Source organism: Dama dama, chromosome 14 (genome assembly GCF_033118175.1).
Source record: "Dama dama isolate Ldn47 chromosome 14, ASM3311817v1, whole genome shotgun sequence".
Lineage (NCBI taxonomy): Eukaryota > Metazoa > Chordata > Mammalia > Artiodactyla > Cervidae > Dama > Dama dama.
The window spans coordinates 72145976-72162595 of record NC_083694.1 but is presented as its reverse complement, the minus strand read 5'-3'; the positions used below and the strand labels follow the sequence as shown (position 1 = coordinate 72162595).

The following is a 16620-nucleotide window of genomic DNA, read 5'->3' as shown; positions in this document are numbered from 1 at the left end:
TTTTCCCCTCCACTCCGCCCCCCTACCTTTCTAGCCTCCTGCCTGAGAGTCAGAGGGTTCAGAAGGTATTCTGTGCGGCTGCTGGTGGTGGATGCTCCACGGTCTCTGAGACCGGCAGGTGCTTCAGGGGGACTTTTATTCCAGGGGCTCTTTGCCGAGTCCTTGGTCTCCGTTGCCCCAGTGAAGTCTCCGGAGAGCTGCCAGCAGGCCTTGCTCTCAAGTTGCCCCTCCACCAGCCCCTTCCCCACAGATTTCCTGAGGTTTACTCCACTTCACCCACTTGGTCTGTCCGTTGGTGTTCCCGAACCTTCCAAGAGGGACCAGGACCCGTTTCACACTGTCCACTGGCTGACACCCCTCCCGTGATTCCCCAAGAACCCCAGGTCCACGGGCTCTGCTTCACAAGTGGAGGGGAAGCGGGTCGCTGCCCAGCCCAGCCCAGCAGCATCCCCATCGCCCGCGTCTCCTTCTCCTGCGGCCCCAGGCATGCCCTTTCCCCTCTAGGTGCCTCGGGTAGGTGGAGAATCCAGGCTAAGTTGCCGCTCCTGCCCTTCCCACAAACTTAGGTGAGACTGCAGTCTCCTTGGAGCCACTCTGGTGGTTGTGGTGAGAATGTAACCCCCAACCTGGCTCGTGAGGCCTGGGCTCCACCTCGGCACAGCGGCCAGTTTCTCCAGAGAAGTCTCTGCACAGACTCACTCCTTCGGGCCGCCTCCTGGGAGCTTTCATGGACCCTTGAAATGAGCCTAAAGTCTGTCATCTGTCTTGATTTTGACATTCTGCACTATAGTCTCTCAAACTTCACGTTGGTTCCTGAAGCAACCATATCTTGACCCATTGTGATGTGCTGCGCTAAGTCACTCCTGCTCCAAGGAGCAACACACTGCTAAGTTGTGTCCTACTCTCTGCAAGGCTATAGACTGCAGCCCACCAGGCGCCTCTGTCTATGGGATTCTCCAGGCAAGAATACTGGAGTGGCTGGACATGCCCTCTTCCAGGGGATCTTCCCAACCCAGGGATCAAACCCAAGTCTCTTATGTCTCCTGCATGGGCAGATGGGTGCTTTACCACTAGTGACACCTGGGAAGTCTTTTTTGACCCCTTAGTTGAAGTTTTAATTTACCGTTTTCTTAAATTTATAAGATACCTATTCTGAGCCTCATAAAGGATTGTGAGAGATGCAAAGCAGAAGACACAGACCAGGCCTCAATATGATTACAGCAAAATGTGATAAGAAAACTTGTATTTATGCAAATATAGAAAATGCATTGCTTATAGCAGGTTTTCAAAGAATGTATGGATAATAAGTGAGGATCAAACTAGGGGAACATTTGAGAAGATTTAGCCAAGATAGACTTTATTTTCTTGGGTTCCAAATTCACTGTGGACAGTGACTGCAGCCATAAAATTAAAAGACACTTGCTCCTTGGAAGAAAAGCTATGAAAAACCTAGCCAGGATATTAAAAAGCAGAGACATCACTTTGCTGACAAAGGTCCATATAGTCAAAGCTATGGTTTTCCCAGGAGTCATGTGCAGATGTGAGAGTTGGACCATAAAGAAGGCTGAACACCAAAGAATTGATGCTTTTGAATTGTGGTGTTGGAAAAGACTCTTGAGAGTCCCTTGGACTGCAACGAGATCCAACCAGTCAATCCTAAAGGAAGTCAGTCCTGAATATTCATTGGAAGGACTGATGCTGAAACTGAAGCTCCAATACATTGGCCACCTGATACAAAGAGCCAACTCAATGGAAAAGACCCAGATGCTGAGAAAGCTTGAGGGCAGGAGGAGAAGGGGGCGACAGAGGATGAGAAGGTTGGATGGCATCATCGACTCAATGAACATAAATTTAAGCAAACTCCAGGAGACAGTGAAGGACAGGGAAGCCTGGGGTGCTGTAGTCTACGGGATTGAAAAGAGTTGGAAACGACTGAATGACTAACCAACAAGCCAGGTTTTAAGGAAAAAGCATTGAATGAGAGATTGTTGTAAATCTTTAGTTGTGAAAACTAAAAATTTTAAATCAAATCAATCAATCAATATTCATTTCATATCTACTGCATATAAAAAACACTGTGGATAACATGGAATAAAAACCAACCACCGCCTCACTAGTTAATGGAAAAATAAGACAAATTTGTGAAAAACTAAATGAAAGTGTAAATCAAGACAACATGAGAGAACACTGCACAGGGTATAATGGGTTCCTAGTGAATTGTATGAACAACGGCTGCTCTGGAGAGAGAGCGATCTTCAGGATGGGCTGGACTGGGAAGATTTTGTAGGTAGAATTTAAGACAGGTTTTCAAGTACAGATCAGATTGGCAAAGACACATGCAGACTTAACCGAATCAACAAAAACTGCTTCATGGAAAGCCATTGGACGTTTAGAGGTGATGGTGCACTTGGCAATCTAGTTGGCGTGGAGGCTTTACGTAGGAAAAGCAAGTCAGAAAGATTAAATGTAGCCAGATTGGAGAAGGTCTGGCATTGAGGGTGTTTTGTTTCAATTAATTAATTAATTTTTGGAAGGCAAAACTTGGGATTAAACTGGTAGTTATTGAATGGAAGGCTGACCTGATTTCTCCTGAAGACCCATCCCACGGGATCTGTACCAGAGTGAAGGGGGAAGGAGCCAGAGACAAAGATGCAAGGCAGTTGTGAGAATCATCCACATCTAAGATTATGAGGGCCTGGAATCAGACACTTATTTCTTTATCATTTACAGTCTCCTTTCATTTATCTTTGCTCAGCAAATAAGTACAGAGAGTGATATTTCTTTATGGTTGCTTACTGTATTTTATCTTGCAACTCCTAAAATTTATAGATTTAATCTTTCACAAAATAACTGCCAATCACTTGATTATTAGTATGTTTCCTTTAAATATAAACAATAAAAACTAGTTTTAGATTTTACTACTGTCATGGGGGAAAAAAGAGAGAAAGTCTGTATTTAGGTCAATAGTCTGAAGAAAGTAAGCAGAATTAGATATTAAAAGTAGAAAGGTAATCTATGCTTTCACTTTGCTTAAAATCTGTTCTATTGACATCTCCAACATAAAATAAGGTTAGACATATTTTTTCATGAACCTAGAAAATTAAAGTGGGAAGAGAGACTGAAGCTTATTTTATTGGCTATTTGACTGGCTTGGCAAAGAATATCTGCTGTCAATCAAGATAAAAGGATTAAGGAATATTTGTGGGATTACCTGAGTCATTCAGTCTTCTTATTAATTTTAGTTGACAATGACTTGGTTATTTACGTCCTTGTATTTAGAGTATGAGGTGGATTGCTGAAAGCTGTTGTTTATGTGAAGTCTATTCATTTAATTCAAACAGATCACTTCCTTTTATTTTTCTAAAATTCTTTTATTTGAATATCTGATTCTATGATAAGATTGTATGTAAAAAATAATCAAGATAGGGAAAATTCATATTATCTGGAATACACCATATTTACATAAGGATAAATTATATTCATGGATAAAAATGACATAGACTTTATGTTTAATATAAATATCATGAACTGTTAAATGACCCTTTGCTATATCCCCACTTTACAGAAATTCATAGCTAATGAAATATCTAATAGAAAATTATTTCTACAAAAACTTATATACAAGTAAGTTTCATCTTTCTTTATTTTAAATGACTCGGGTATTTTCTATTTTAATGAATAGAAATCAAGGAAAAATTAAAGTCCAAGGACTCATTGTCTAAGTATTTCCCTTACCCATGACCTTCTGTTACTCAAAACTCGTAATTTTCAGTTGATAGTAATCTCTAATATAGCGTTCACACTAGTTGCTAAATAACCATCTTAAACACTGTCACAATGGTACCAATCACCTTAGACAAGTGATAAGAAAAGAGCGAGTTACCTATGAGCATGGCCATTAAAATGTGAAAACCTTGTGTCCTGGCTCCAATCATCTTCCTGTAGAAAAGGGATATCCATCCAAACACCTGCTAGGTTGACAGGACCAGTTTCTGATGATTATCTACCATTTTCCAAAAGTGTGTCACCTTCTTCCTTCAGGCAGAGGCTGTGGGACTCAGTCTGGGTGCTGGATCAGTGGGGCTTACTGTAAGCATTTGCGCTGCTTACCAAGCAGACTTGCTACAGGCTTAGTCTCTCCTGAGTCCTGGCGCCTCCCCTTTCTAAGTCATAGAGCGAACGTTAAGAGGAACACGGACACCTCTATCACAGAAGGATGCGTTTGGGGGGCTTGACAGATAGGCTGGAATTTTTGGTAACTTCTATCATGGACCATTAGAGATTGATTTTACTTTTTCTTCACAACAGTGAAAATGAAACCCGTTTTCATTTCCCCCCCTATTTTGCTTTTGAATAGCAGTTAAGAAATTTATGGCAACTTCCAATCTATTGAACGTCTGTGCAGGGCACTGGCCAAGAGAAACTAAGGAAACAGCAGGGATTTTCATCACACTTAACAGATTGTGTCCAGTTATTTGTGTGATGCTCCCAGGCTTAAATTCCACTCTCTGTGAAAAAAAGATGACTCTGCTGTGTTCGCCTTAAATATAATGGCATTTGACGCTGTGTGGTAGGACAGTTTGAATAGGTGAGGTGTTTGGGACATACTTAGAGGAACTGGGGCTTGATGGTTTTGTTTTGCTCTTTTTTTTTAACAGACCTGAGGATCTGCAGAGGTTTCACTCGGGCAAAACAGGCTGAGGCATCACCAAGCACCACAGAACTGCCTCGGTGCCTGAAATCCTCACCAGTAGAGGAATTCCTGTAGGCTGAGGTCTGGTGTCTTAGAAGGCTTGAAAAGATGAAAATATTACCTGAGAAGGGTGGTAACTATATCGTGAGGCAGTCATTAGCGCCTTCTCATGGGTCAGCACAGAAGCTTAAAAATCTGCCAGGGGGCTTCTCTGGTGACTCAGTGGTAAAGAGTCCATCTGTCAATGCAGGAGACATGGGTTCGATCCCTGCTCTGGGAGGTTCCCACATGCCGTGGAGCAACAAAGTCCGTACGCCACAACTCCTGAACCTGTGCTCCAGAGCCCGGGAGCCGCAGCTACTGAAGCCCTTGTACCTGGAGTCTGTTCTCCGCAACAAGAGAAGCCACTGCAATGAGAGGCCCACGCACCACAGCTAGAGAGTATCCCCCGCCCCCGGCTTGCCACAACTAGAGAAAAGCTTGCTTAGCAACGAAGACCCAGCAAAGCCAAAAATAAATTTTAAAAGTTATTTTTTGAAAATCTGCCATGGATCTGAGTCAGAGAGACTGTGATGGAAACCAGGTGATAAGGCAAAAGTCATTGCAATAGTATATTCCTTCACTCATTGATTATTTGTTCACCCTTTTAACTGTGCTGGATGGATGTGATCACTCATTTACTATTCATTCTTCCTTTTAACAGGGGCTGGAAATAGGATGTGAGCAAAAGGAGCCTTGGCTCTGCTTCATGGGAAGGAACACAAGTTACCCAAGTTTACAGCCCGTGGAAAGGCTGGGCAGACGGGGGTTTCAGGGACCACAGGACCAAGTTAGCCCATGGAGGCCAGAGGAGAGGGTGCGGTGCAGAGGAAAAGCAACATATTCAGACTTCTGATCAACGGGTCAGCTCAGAGAGAAGTTTCTAGCAACCATCAGGGAGCCAGAATAATGAAATAGAATAAACAAAGAGTAGGAGCCTTGAAAACTGATTTTCAAAAGCCAACTTTGATACTTACTAGGCTATGAGAACTCAGGCAGGCTTCCCAGGTGGCGCCGTGGTAAAGAACCCACCTGCCAATGCAGGAAACACAAGTGACTCGGGTTTGATCTGTGGGTCAGGAAGATCCCCTGGAGAAGAAATGGCAACCTGCTCCAGTATTATTGCCTGGAGAATCCCATGGACAAAGGAGCCTGGTGGGCTACATGCCACGGGGTGGCAAAAGAGTTGAACATGACTGAGCATGCACACGCATGCATGCAGGCAGGGGAACTCAGGCAAGTAGCTATTTTTTAAGCTAAAGCTAATGTATGAAGTGGACATAATAAAGCCTATTGAGCAGTTATTTCTGTGTGAGCAAAATGAGAACTATAAATGCTTGGGGCATAGTAGTATTTCAAAAGAGTTTCAATAACTTGTGTGTGTGTGTGTAATAGATAAGTAAACTTGAATATAAATGACTAGAACTAACATGTAGAAGGCATGCTGCCCAAATATGCAGGGAACACGAACTTGTTCAAGATAAGGATTCCTCGGAACCAGAAATGATGGTCCAGCCCAACAGTTGTTTCCCTGGCACATCTCACCCCCTTCCTTACGGGCAGGACACACCTCCACCATAATGGATGCCGATGACAGATTCTCTCACATCCTCCTTTATAGCTGGGCCACGGGCATGTGACTCAGTCCTGGGCAACGCAACCTGAGGAGGCTCTTCTAGGGGTCCTCTGCAAAGGGCTTTCTTTCCTAACATGAAAAGATATGCAGCCGTCCTCTGATATTGTCTGGTTCAGATAGGTCCTGGGGCTGTCACAGTGAAAGACAGTATCTAGGGCAAAGAAAATGATAATCCTTCTGAAACTCCAGATTTCTAATGCTTTTAATCCTTTCAGTTCAGTTCAGTTGCTCAGACCTGTCTGACTCTTTGCAATCCTGTGGACTGCAGCATGCCAGGCTTCCCTGTCCATCACCAACTCCCAGAGCTTACTCAAACTCATGTCCATCAAGTCAGTGATGCCATCCAACCATCTTATCCTCTGTTGTCCCCTTCTCCTCCTGCCCTCAATCTTTCCCAACATCAGGGTGTTTTCAAATGAGTCAGCTCTTCCCATCAGGTGACCAAAGTATTGGAGTTTCAGCTTCAACATCAGTCCTTCCAATGACTATTCAGGACTGACTTCCTTTAGGATGGACTGGTTGGATCTTCTTGCAGTCCAAGGGACTCTCAAGAGTCTTCTCCAACACCACAGTTCAAAAGCATCAATTCTTCCACACTCAGCTTTCTTTATAGTCCAACTCTCACATCCATACATGACTACTGGAAAAACCATAGATGGACCTTTGTTGGCAAAGTAATGTCTCTGCTTTTTAATATGCTGTCTAGATTGGTCATAGATTTTCTTCCAAGGAGCAAGCATCTTTTAATTTCATGGCTGCAGTGATTTTGGAGCCCAAGAAAATAAAGCCTGTCACTGTTTCCATTGTCTCCCCATCTATTTGCATGAAGTGATGGGACTGGATGCCATGATCTTAGTTTTCTGAATGTTGAGTTTCAAACCAACTTTTTCACTCTTCTCTTTCACTTTCATCAAGAGGCTCTTTAGTTCTTCACTTCCTGCCATAAGGGTGGTGTCATCTGCATATCTGAGGTTATTGACATTTCTCCCAGCAATCTTGATTCCAGCTTGTGCTTCATCCAGCCCAGCATTTTGTGTGATGTATTCTGCATATAAGTTAAATAAGCAGGGTGACAATATACAGCCTTGATGAACTCCCTTCCAGATCTGGAACCAGTCTGTTTTTCCATGTCAGTTCTAACTGTTGCTTCTTAACTGGCATACAGATTTCTCAGGAGGCAGGTCAGGTGGTCTGGTATTCCCATCTCTTTCAGAATTTTCCACAGTTTGTTATGATCCACACAGTCAAAGGTTTTGGCATAGTCAATGAAGCAGAAATAGATGTTTTTCTGGAACTCTCTTGCTTTTTCGATGATCCAGCGAATGTTGGTAAATTGATCTCTGGTTCCTCTGCCTTTTCTAAAACCAGCTTGAACGTTTGGAAGTTCACAGTTAATGTACTATTGAAGCCTGGCTTGGAGGATTTTGAGCATTACTTTGCTAGCTTGTGAGATGAGTGCAATTGTGTGGTAGTTTGAGCATTTTTGGCATTGCCTTTCTTTGGGATTGGAATGAAAACTGACCTTTTCCAGTCCTGTGGCCACTGCTGAGTTTTCCAAATTTGCTGGCATATTGAGTGCAGCACTTTCACAGCATCATCTTTCAGGATTTGAAATAGCTCAACTGGAATTCCATCACCTCCACTAGCTTTGTTCATAGTGAGCTTCCTAAGGCCCACTTGACTTCTTATTCCAGGGATGTCTAGCTCTAGGTGAGTGGGTCGCCTTTCCCTTCTCCAGGGGATCTTCCCAACTCAGGGATCGAACCCAGGTCTCCTGCATTGAGGATGGATTCTTTACCAGCTGAGCCACAAGGGAAGCCCTTGAATCCTTTAATAGGAATTGCTATAAGAAGTACACTTCATAAGGAAAACTAATATAAATCAATTCCTTGAAACCATGTTGTTAGAGAAATTCTTGAAGAAAATAGGGAAGTTTAACCCAGAGAAAAGCAGGTAGTAGGGAATATTAGAAGGTCTGCATGGAGCTGTAAGTCCAGCCTGTAAAACTGTCTTTTTTGTTTGGTGCTACCCTGGAAAAGTGGCACCAATGGTAAGATGCCATAGAATGTTATATTTATGCTCACTATGCAGAATCTCCTGGAAATCGATGCTGAGGTTCATAGAATCAGTTGTCTTGAAAGACAGGAAGTTTCCTGACCTTGAAGATGTGCACATTTAGAAAGGATCACCATGCAGGGTGAATGTTACACAGAAAATTAAAAAGATGGGTTATAGAGTCCAGTAGCCTCTAAGGACTCTTCCAGCCCTGAGATTCTATCATCATTTAGAAGTAAAAGATGTGTTTTATGCATCACTGGTAAGTAAATAATATAAAAATAGACTTCCTCAGCAGAGCATGCTGAATACAATAAACTCCGGCATCTTCATAACCTTGTCATGGTTGTTAAAATCTTTTAAAAGGAAAAAGTAGTAGGTTCCTTAGAAGGCTTCTACCAGAATCAGTGAGACAGTTAATCTAAGTTTATAGGTCCAGCTCCTACTGGGGGCTTATCCAACACTGTTTGTCTTGCCAAAACCTCTTACCTCCATTTTTACTTAAGAGAACAGTTAAGTTTTTTTTTATATATCCATAATTTATTCTATGTTGATTATAGTTAAATTTCACTTTCCCAGAGGTCACCAGAAGTGATCTCAACCAGCCAGAACATAATCATGAAGATATATTCTAAAAGCATCTATGTTTAAAAAAAGATTGCAAAGTTTATCAACTGTATCCTCAGACCCTTGATCACCAGTTATTATTATTTTGTGTTAGCTGCTCAGTAGTGTCCAACTCTTTGCGACCACATGGACTGTAGCCCACCAGACTCCTCTGTCTGTGGGATTCTTCAGGCAAGAATACTGGAGTGGGTTGCCTTGCTCTTCTCCAGGGGATCTTTCCACCCCAGGGATTGAACCTGGGTCTCTTATGTCTCCTGCATTGGCAGGTGGGTTCTTTACCACTAGTGCTATTATTTTAGACACAATTATTATCTTAGACACACCTTCTGATGTGCCCCAGTACCTGCTTTTCTCTGGGTTAAGCTTCCTTACTTTTTTCAATACCTGGATTACCAGGTATCCAGAAAGAGAAAAGAGGACTCTACTGTGTATATTTTCAGCACCAAGAAATAACGAGTGACAGCTGGACAGTGAACTTGAGTCGATGGAGTCTAAGATCCGAGCCAGCACAGCGTGCAGGGTCCCAGCTATGTGGACAGGTCACAGTTCCCACAATGACGGAGTGTGTCGCTCCTGCCATTTCAGAGAAGGTGGAATTGAGTCCTGGTGGGCATGACAGGTGCCCCAGTCTGCCTGACTCCTGAGGTGAGCCTATTCCTTTTCTTCTAAATCATGTTGCTTCCAAGGAAAATAATTCAATGATCTAGCATAAAATAATGCGGGAAAGTAAACCAGTTGGGAAATATTAAAAATAGGAGCAAAATCAATATCTATTTTAAGGCCGCACTCCATAGGACAATGACATTCAATAAACCAGTATCATAAGTCATCAATAAAATGCATAAGTGCATGCCACCTTTTCCACCCAGAAATGCAATAAAAGTGTAATATATTTCTGAAATATTTTATTTATTTATTTATTTTATATTTCTGAAATATTTTAATGCAAAAATGGTGAAAACCCATTTTCCCACAAGAATCACACAAACATTTTACATCTAAAGCTCTTTTATGTGGGCCGCCCCCAACCTTAGTGACATCAGAAGAGCAGGGTGTTATCGTTAGTGATTATCTTGTCTATTAAGGTGTGTGTGTGTACAGCAACGAGCATGGGGCTGTTTCTTCAGCATCCATTTTCCTTTGATCTATTTCATTATTGCATTATTCTAAAGTTTGATTCAAGAGACACATTCACACACTCTCTAGACCTGACATTTGTTCAGGACCGTACAGCCGCTCAGATAAAAATACTGAGCCCAGAGGAAGATTCGGTTCCGTCCATTGTGTGAAGAGTGTGCGGAGATCTTCAAAGGGAAGACAAAATAGCTGTGCAAAGCTTTGCATCTCAGGCCTACGATTCACTTGCTTTTTGCACTTCAAAAGTTGCACTTTGAAGCCCAGTGGGGACGGGGGAGTGATTTTTAGTTATTTTGTGGACTGCCAAGTAGAAAATGCAGCATTGCACACATTCACTCCTGTTGTCTTTACTTTGAAAAGTAATTTCAGAGAAACTCAGTCCCGTTCCACTGGAGCTCCCCTAATTGGCTCCGATCAGTAAATCATCAGAGACGACTCTGCCCTTGCTGAGTCCCTTTCCCCCTCTTCTTGTCAAAAGTGAAGGATAAAACACCCGGTTATGGGGGATTACAAAAACCTGATCTATGCTGGGCTCTATGCGCTGCTATTACACGTGATGCTTGCCTTCTCTCTGCCACGGCAGGAAGTGCCTTTCCTTTTGCTGGTAGTGACAATCGTCCTCTCACACATTTATTAATATTTGGTTCTGCACGGCCACCAAGTAATGTCCAAGGCTGAGGAAATGACTGACCTGACATTCAGGGCCCTCGACAATCTGGCTTTTATTTACCATCCCCTCCACCCCACCCCCAGCCCAGCACTCCTTTCCACTGCCTGCCACAGAAAGGGTCTGTATTCACACATTTTTAGCAGAATAAAAATTGAAGCATATTCAAAACATTCTCCCTCTCTCCAGTTATTCAAAATTTCTGTTTTTTCCCCAGACTCAGCTTCGTGGCTGCTCAGGCCTGTGGAATGCCTGCCCTGAAAAGTCTCAGTGATACCCTGCCCTCCAGCGTCCCAGACTTGTATCAGAACAGACTAGGTGGTATTGCTCCTTATTCTTTAATATTTGTGGTTTGCTCTCCTCCCACTGCACTGTAAGGTCTGAGAGTGTGAGCGCCTTGATGTTCACTCTCTGGTACGCGATGTCATATGCCAGCCTTGCACACGGTGAACAGTGTTCTACAACGTTACGGTGTCGTGTGTGTGGCTGGTGAGGCGTGTGCAGCGCAGGCACATGTTCCCAGAACCAAAGCCAACATGCACTCAGTCCTTCTCACCCATAAAAGAAGAGCCCAAGGTATTGGAACACAGCTCTAGTCTTTGCCTAAGGACTCTGAACCTGGTGTTCACAGATAGCTAAAACATTCATGAATGGACGTCTCGGGTGATCGACCTTTTGAAAACATATGAAATATTTTGTTGTTATTGCATTTTCTGGGGAGAACATTCATAGTAGCAACTCTAAAATTTAACATCATAAGTATCACTTAGTGAGGGTTAAAATATGTTTAAAAATGCAGATTCCTAGAGCAAAGGATTACACAAATTTTGATGTGTGAAGGAACATGCAGATGATTTTAGGAGGCTGCACTATGTTCATGATAATACAGAGTATAACTTAGTTTCTGTGTGTGACATTAAAAAAAACACACATATTTGGTCTCCACCCTGGTTCCTACCTAGACCTCCTAAGACTTGTCATTTCCTGAGTGAGAGGGTGATAGGAGTGTCCCGCACAGAGGTCTTCAGTCCCTTGGATGATAACAGTGGCTTTTGTTCTAATGAGATGACTTTGGGTGGGCTCCTGGATAGCTTTAGGCTGAGGGAGGGGTCACCAGAAAGACCAAGCTGAGATCAGAAGCTTGACCATTCAGCCCCACCCCATAGTCTTCAGGGGTTGCACCTACATGATAAAGCCTCCATAAAAACTCCTCAAGTACAAGGGTCAGAGAACTTCTGGGTTGGTGGTCACCTCAAGGTGCTGGGAAGGTGGCCTGTTTTGAGAGGGGACCAAGAACCAGCCACCACCACATCCTTGCCCCATGTTTCTCTTCCATTTTGCTGTTATTAAATTGTATCCTTTACAATAAGCAAAAACAAAAACACAATATACTGAAATTTCTGGAATCAGCAAAAACAGCACTAAGAAGGTAGCTTATGGTGATAAATGCCTACATTAAAAAAACAAGATCTCAAATAAACAACCTAACTTTACACTGCAAGAAACTAGGAAAAGAAGCAAAAACCTAGACTGACGTTAGCAGAAGGATGGAAAGAGAGATTAGAGCAGAAATAAATGAAACAGAGAATACAAGCCATGAAAAAAAAATCACGCAACTTAGAATTGGTTTTCTGAAAAGATAAACAGAATTGATGAACCCTTAGCCAGACAAATCAAGGGAAAACAAGAGAAGACTCAAATAAAATCAGAATCGAAAGAGAAGTCTTTGCAACTCCTACTGCAGTCTTAAAAAAAGAAAAGGAAATCTTGTACATGTGACAATGTGGATGAACCTGGAGGACATTATGCTGATCAAAATAAGCCAGAAGCAGAAAGACGAATGGGGCTTCTCAGGGGCACCAGTGGTAAAGAACCCGCCTGCCAATGCAGGAGACATATGAGGAGGCGTGAGTCAGAAGATCCCCTGAGGACAGCATTGGCAACCCACTCCAGTATTCTTGCCTGGAGAATCCCCTGGACAGAGGACCCTGGTGGGCTATATAGTCCATGGGGTTGCAAAGAGTCAGACATGACTGAGTGACTAAGCGCACACAGAAAGACAAATGCTGCACGATCTCACTTACACGTGGAACCTAAAATAGTCACACTCATGGAAGCAAGGAGCAGAGAACGGGGGCTGCCAGGGACGGGGCGAGGCAGAAATGGAAGGTACTCAGACAAAGCTTCAGTTACGCAAAGGGAACAAGTTCTAGAAACCTGCTGTATAGCAGTGTCGGCAGTCAGTAGCACGGTATTCTGTACATAAAATCTGCTAATAGTAGATCTTATGTTCAGTGTTTTAACAAAATCTTAAAAAATTTTAAGAGGCTAGATCTCATGATTTTTAAGATTTTAAATTTTTAAAATTTAAAAATTTTAAGAGGCTAGACCATCTCATTTAAGTGGTCTTACTACCACAAAAAATGTAAATAGTAAGTATGTGAAGACATTTAAAATGGCTAAAGCTGTTTTCAAAAGAAAGTCATTGAGCATAATGATTTATTTCTGATTTAATTTATAAATAAAAGATAAAAATAGGATCTTATAAAACAAAAAGCAAGTCATAAAAATAGAGTAAAAATAACTGCTGCTCAAATTTTAAGCTTTGGAAGTAGGAAATAATAGAGGAACAGAAGTGGTAAATACTGGAGGAAAAAGCATAATACACAGCAGAAGTGAAAGATTTAAGACGAGTTAAGACCCATAGGTGTTTATTTCCACAGAGGGAAAAAGATAAATGACACAGTAGATTTACTCAAGAAAAAATTTTTAAATTAACAGCAAATACAAATATATTGTAAAAACAGACACAAAAGATATCCAAAAGAATACCATTTATAATATACAGAAATACATTTGAAAATTTGAAAACAAGGAGGCATAATTTTCTGGGAAGTAAAAATGATCAAACGACTAAAGGAAGAATAGAAGGAGATAACAACTAGGAGAAATATTCCAAGAGCTTTTTACCACAAAAGACCTAGGCGCTAAACAGTTTTTATAAATTAATAATAATCCTGATGTTAGACAATATCCTACAGAAAAAGAGGGAAAGGTATTCAAAGCACAGTATTTTCTTATCATAAAATCAACATCCAGCTGTTAGATTATCCCCCCACAAAAAAGCATGCAAAGCAACCTTATTCATGCATATTGATAAATAGTACTATTATAAATAAGTTACTCCCCAATTTTGTTTTAATTAAAAAAATTTTTTTTTCAAACACTACTTTTAAGATGTGATCAAAGCTAACATCATTATAATAATCCATATTGATGGACTGCAAGGATATCAAACCAATCAATCCTAAAGGAAAACATTGGAAGGACTGAATGTTCATTGGAAGGACTGATGCTGAAGGTTATCGATATTTCTCCCAGCAATCTTGATTCCAGCTTGTGCTTCTTCCAGCCCAGTGTTTCTCATGATGAACTCTGCATATAAGTTAAATAAGCAGGGTGACGATATACATCCTTGACATACTCCTTTTCCTATTTGGAACCAGTCTGTTGTTCCATGTCCAGTTCTAACTGTTGCTTCCTGACCTGCATACAGATTTCTCAAGAGACAGGTCAGGTGGTCTGGTATTCCCATCTCTTTCAGAATTTTCCACAGTTTGTTATGATCCACACAGTCAAAGGTTTTGGCATAGTCAATAAAGCAGAAATAGATGTTTTTCTGGAACTCTCCTGCTTTTTCAATGATCCAGCGGATGTTGGCAATTTGATCTCTGGTTCCTCTGCCTTTTCTAAAACCTGCTTAAACATCTGGAAGTTCACAGTTCCATATTGTTGAAGCCTGGCTTGGAGAATTTTGAGCACTACTTTACTAGTGTGTGAGATGAGTGCAATTGTGCGGTAGTTTGAGCATTCTTTGGGATTGCCTTTCTTAGGGATTGGAATGAAAACTGACCTTTTCCAGCCCTGTGGCCACTGCTGAGTTTTCCAAATTTGCTGGCATATTGAGTGCAGCACTTTCACAGCATCATCTTTCAGGATTTGAAATAGCTCAACTGGAATTCTATCACCTCCACTAGCTTTATTCATACTGATGCTTTCTAAGGCCCACTTGACTTCACATTCCAGGATGTCTGGCTCTAGGTGAGTGATCACACCATCGTGATTATCTGGGTCGTGAAGATCTTATTTGTACAGTTCTTCTGTGTATTCTTGTCACCTCTTCTTAATATCTTCTGCTTCTGTTAGGTCCATACCATTTTTGTCCTGTATCAAACCCATCTTTGCCTGAAATGTTCCCTTGGTATCTCTAATTTTCTTGAAGAGATCTCTAGTCTTTCCCATTCTATTGTTTTCCTCTATTTCTTTGCATTGATCGCTGAGGAAGGCTTTCTTATCTCTCCTTGCTATTCTTTGGAACTGTGCATTCAAATGGGAATACCTTTCCTTTTCTCCTTTGCTTTTTGCTTCTCTTCTTTTCACAGCTATTTATAAGGCCTCCTCAGACAACCATTTTGCCTTTTTGCATTTCTTTTCCATGGGGATGGTCTTGATCCCTATCTCCTGTACAATGTCACAAACCTCCGTCCATTATCCATCAGGCACTCTGTCTATCAGATCTAGTCCCTTAAATCTATTTCTTATGGCAGAAAGTGAAGAGGAACTAAAAAGCCTCTTGATGAAAGTGAAAGAGGAGAGTGAAAAAGTTGGCTTAAAGCTCAACATTCAGAAAACAAAGATCATGGCATCTGGTCCCATCACTTCATGAGAAATAGATGGGGAGACAGTGGAAACAGTGTCAGATTTTATTTTTGGGGGCTCCAAAATCACTGCACGTGGTGATTGAAGTCATGAAATTAAAAGACACTTACTCTTGGAAGGAAAGTTATGACCAACCTAGATAGCATATTAAAAAGCAGAGACATTACTTTGCCAACGAAGGTCTATCTGGTCAAGGCTATGGTTTTTCCAGTAGTCATGTATGGATGTGAGAGTTGGACTGTGAAGAAAGCTGAGCACTGAAAAATTGATGCTTTTGAACTGTGGTGTTGGAGAAGACTCTTGAGAGTCCCTTGGACTGCAAGGAGATCCAACCAGTCCATCCTAAAGGAGATCAGTCCTGGGTGTTCATTGGAAGGACTGATGCTGAAGCTGAAACTCCAATAGTTTGGCCACCTCATGCGAAGAGTTGACTCACTGGAAAAGACTCACTGATGCTGGGAGGGATTGGGGGCAGGAGGAGAAGGGGACGACAGAGGATGAGATTGCTGGATGGCATCACCGACTCGATGCACATGGGTTTGGGTGGACTCTGGGAGTTGGTGATGAACAGGGAGGCCTGGAGTGCTGCGATTCATGGGGTCGCAAAGAGTCAGACACGACTGAGCAACTGAACTGAACTGAAACAAACTGATGCTGAAAATGAAGCTCCAATACTTTGGCCACCTGATGCGAAGAAGTGACTCATTGGAAAAGACCCTGATGCTGGGGAAGATTGAAGGCAGGAGAGAAGGGGACGACAGAGGATGAGATGGTTAGATGGCATCACCGACTCTCTGGACATGAATTTGAGTGAGCTTCGGGAGTTGGTGATGGACAGGGGGGCCTGGCATGCTGCAGACCACAGGGTCGGAGAAAGGCAGACACGACTGAGCAACTGAACTGAATGCAAGTGTCTGTCCACGGATAACTGGACAGACACGTGTATCAATACATACACACAACAGGAAGCTATTTAACCTTTAGATGGTAAAGAACTCTGACAGCCTGCTGATGTTTGAACCTTGAGCACATTATGCTAAGTGAATC

The 16620-nt window shown here is 42.1% G+C and overlaps 1 protein-coding gene across 1 annotated transcript in view; it reads right to left on the bottom strand.

Annotated features, from left to right (window-relative positions):
• The window catches only part of CRB1 (crumbs cell polarity complex component 1), a 161629-nt gene that overhangs the window by 55704 nt on the left and 89305 nt on the right, over positions 1–16620 (bottom strand). The gene's annotated exons all lie outside the window — the stretch shown is intronic.